Source organism: Lactuca virosa, chromosome 1 (genome assembly GCF_052849685.1).
Source record: "Lactuca virosa cultivar CGN04683 chromosome 1, Lactuca_virosa_CGN04683_v6, whole genome shotgun sequence".
Taxonomy (NCBI): domain Eukaryota; kingdom Viridiplantae; phylum Streptophyta; class Magnoliopsida; order Asterales; family Asteraceae; genus Lactuca; species Lactuca virosa.
Window position 1 is genome coordinate 284,575,672 of NC_136426.1, and position 3,752 is coordinate 284,579,423.

Sequence of the window (3,752 nt, forward strand, 5' to 3'; positions counted from 1 at the left end):
CTGATTTTTACAGCTCATCACGGCGTGGTACTACCCAACCACGACGTGGTGCTCATTCAGTAAGTTTTTTGTTTTTGTTCTTTTTAAGTTTTATTTTCTTTTTATTACAGTTGATATATGACCTGTGGATCAAATTTTCCATTAACACCGCCATTAGAAGATCCGGAGTCAGCGTTCCATAAAAAGAAGGGAAAACGCGTAGGAGAATCAAGCTACAAGTCGAAAAACGAAGGCAAGTTTGAAAGCTTTGAGAAGACTCCTAACAAAAAGGAAGTTGGTTACGAGCCCGAAACAGAATTAGAAAAAGGCAGCGAACCGGAAAGCGAGCCCAAAAACAACATGGGGGAGATGTATGAAACTGCTGACATGAAGATGGAGGAGTACAAAAGACAGATGCGTGATGATACCGGAACGGGTCTTGTGCAACCCGCAATTCTTGCCACAACCAACTTTGAATTGAAAGGACACATACTTGCTCAGTTGAAAGACATACCATTTTACGGGAACGATCACGAGGACGCTTACAGACACATTGATGAAGTCAATGATATCGTCGAATACTTCAATATTCCCAACATACCACACGATACGGTGTTACTACGAATGCTCCCTATTACTTTTCAGGGTGTGGCAAAAGATTGGCTAAGAGTACTTCCACCGGGAGCAATAACAACTTAGGTAAAAATATGTGAAGAGTTCATCCAACAATTTTACCCACCATCTAAGGTTGCAAAATTCAAAAAGGAGATTGCAAATTTCAAACAAAATGTGGGAGAATCATTGTACGAGGCATGGGAGCGCTATAAGGGATTACTAAGAAACTGCCCCCATAACGATCTAAATGTTCAAGAAGTATCAATCTTCTATGATGGGGTAAAAGTGACAACTAGGAAACTCCTTGATTATTAAGGGCTACTTAAAAAGAAAGCACCAGCCGCAATCAAGGATCTAATTAAAGAATTCTTCAAGCATTCACGAGAATACCATAACTCTCGACAAGACGTAACAATGGGAATCGTAAATTCGGATTCGGTGACTTGGCGGCAGTTTTGGCAAAGTTGGATAGCATTGATAAAAGAATGACAAAGATGGATCAAACCATACATGCAATACGGGTGGGGTGTGACAATTGTAGTGGGCCGCATTTGACTAAGGACTGTGACCTTGATGAAAATGGCAACCGAAAGGTCCAATCTTGTTATCCGAGCGGTGATCGTTATCACGAAGACTGGAGAAAGCCTAAAAAGAAGTGGTTACGTTATGATGAATACAAGAAAGCTAAGGAAGAAAATATGAAAAAAAAAAGGAAGAGGCTTCTATCAAAAAGAGGAACCAACTCCGGAAAAGAAACCCGATTTTAAAGCAATGCTTGCTCGCTTTGCAACCGCATAAGAAAAGAGACATGAAGATATAGAAGCAGTACTCAGAAATCAGCAAGCCGAAATCAAGAATATCGAGAAACAAATCGGGAAACTCTCGAAGAAATTCAACAAAAGATTATCGGGCACGTTACCGGGAAACACCGAACAAAACCCAAGACGAGCCCACATGTAGGACATAACGACTAGAAGTGAAAAAATTGTTACCCATTTGACTCCTATCAATAACACTAATCAGGATGTTGCGCATGAAAAAGAAGAAATGAGCTAGGAAAAACTCACTAAAAAGTCACCACGGCGTGGTTAAGAGACCACATCGTGGTTATCTGCTGAAAACAAGAAAAGTGAACCCGTTAAACCATATTAGCTACCGATGCCATTTCTATGTCGAGCAAGGAAGGATAAGTAGGCTGAAGACTACCAGAAGTTCCTTGAACACATTAAATCCCTTCAAATCAATATCCCATTCATTGAAGCTTTAGCTCAAATGCCAAAATAGGCAAAATTTCTAAAGGATCTTCTCACAAACTGAAAGAAGATGGGGGAGGTTTCTAAATTTGTATTGAACAAAACCTGCTCAACCTCCATGTTGAACATGCTGCCAAAGAAGATGGGCAATCCGGGGAGTTTAAAACTTCCATGCCAATTCGGAAATCTAGAAGCCACGCTCTAGCCAACTCGGGAGAAAGTGTTAACATAATGTCATATTCGTTTTTCAAGAAGCTTGATCTCCCGGAGCCAAGACCAATTCGCATGGCCATTCACTTAGCAAATAAAATGGTGACCTTTCCAAGAGGAATTTATGAAAATTTACTAGTTAAAATTGACAAGTTTGTTTTTCCCGCAGATTTCACTATTCTAGATATGGAAGAAGACGACCAAGTGCCAACTATTATTGGAAGGCCCTTTTTGAGCACCGATCGAGCTTTGGTGGACATAAGAGAGTCCAAACTCACTCTTCGAGTTAGAGAAGATGTCGTAACGTTCGGGGTTAATAGAGCGATACAACATTCAATAATAAGTGATGATACAATTTTTTCGGTATATGGTTTTGATGAATTTTTGGAAAAAGAACTAGAGGGTTGGAAAGAGAATGAAGCTGAAGGATACATGGTTCTAAGGGAAAGAGACTTTGTAGCTGAACACGATTTAAAGGAACTCGAAGAGCTGCTTGAGGAAAGAGAGTACAAAGAATTAATTATGAATTCTTAATACTCACCACGACGTGGTCAAGAAACCACACCGTGGCAATCTGAGAAACCCCGACCAGTCGCTCAAAATGGAAACACCACGGCGTGTCACGTAGACAACCACGTTGTGGTTAATCAACTGATGTAAAAAATCGAACTGAAAACTTTACCCGAGCATCTGGAGTACGCTTTTTGGAAAAAAAAAATGAGCAGAAGCCAGTCATTATAACAGCTGATCTCACAACAAGGGAAAAACAAAACCTAGTTGAAGTTTTCAAGAAACGCAAAAATGTCATCGCATGGAAGATCATGAATATCAAGGATATTAGTCCTTTGTATTGTTCACATAAAATTAATTTGGAAGAATGAGCTAAACCTATAATGCAACGCCAAAGAAGATTGAATCCGAACATGCAAGAAGTGGTAAAAATGAGGTTGTCAAGCTTTTGGACGTCGAAATCATTTACTCGATATCGGTTAGCCAATGGGTAAGTCTGGTGCATGTAGTACCCAATAAAGGATGTTGTGAAAGCAAGAAATGATATGCGCGGACAAGGTTTAAAAACACAAACCTTGAATTAACTTAAGATCAATGTCTACAGCTAATAAAGATCCAGTCAAGTCTGGTAAACCAGTCTTGTCTCCGAACTGAGATATTCAACAAAGTGTTCAATATATTAATGGATATTAAGTATGAACAATGTAAGGCCAATTAATAACAATAAGAATGTAAAGAGAGAGTGATTTGAGTTGAATGATTTTTTGTATTGATATGATAGAGAATGTTCTACTCATACGTGAGTAAATAGTCAACCTTACATCTCCTTAAATAGTCAAGGAGTGAGACAAAAGACAAATCCCATAAAGTGCATGGACTAGAAGATAGCTGAAGATCAACAAACTGTCAAATCCACATCTGTTGATCTTGTCCCATGTACTGTATAATAAAACAACTACTAATAGACAAACTAGTACTAGGAACAATAATGCACTATACAGACTCATAGATCAAATAACAAAAGGATTTCTCTCGAACAGATCTTCAGTTCTGAATCAGTATCATCTCGGAATCCTTCTCTCTTGGAATAGGCTTTACTTCAGATTGATAAGAGTCACTTTTCATGTATCAACAGAGGCATGACGGTGGTGACAAACGAAAAAAACGAGCTAATTCCTACACGAA

General features: G+C 39.0%; 1 non-coding gene across 1 annotated transcript; it reads right to left on the reverse strand.

Moving 5' to 3' along the window:
* Window positions 1-732: 732 nt before the first annotated feature.
* LOC145151592 (small nucleolar RNA R71) lies at window positions 733-839 on the reverse strand. The gene has a single exon (XR_013732157.1). It is a non-coding gene; the product is annotated as a small nucleolar RNA R71 (small nucleolar RNA).
* Between the last annotated feature and the right edge of the window lie 2,913 nt (window positions 840-3,752).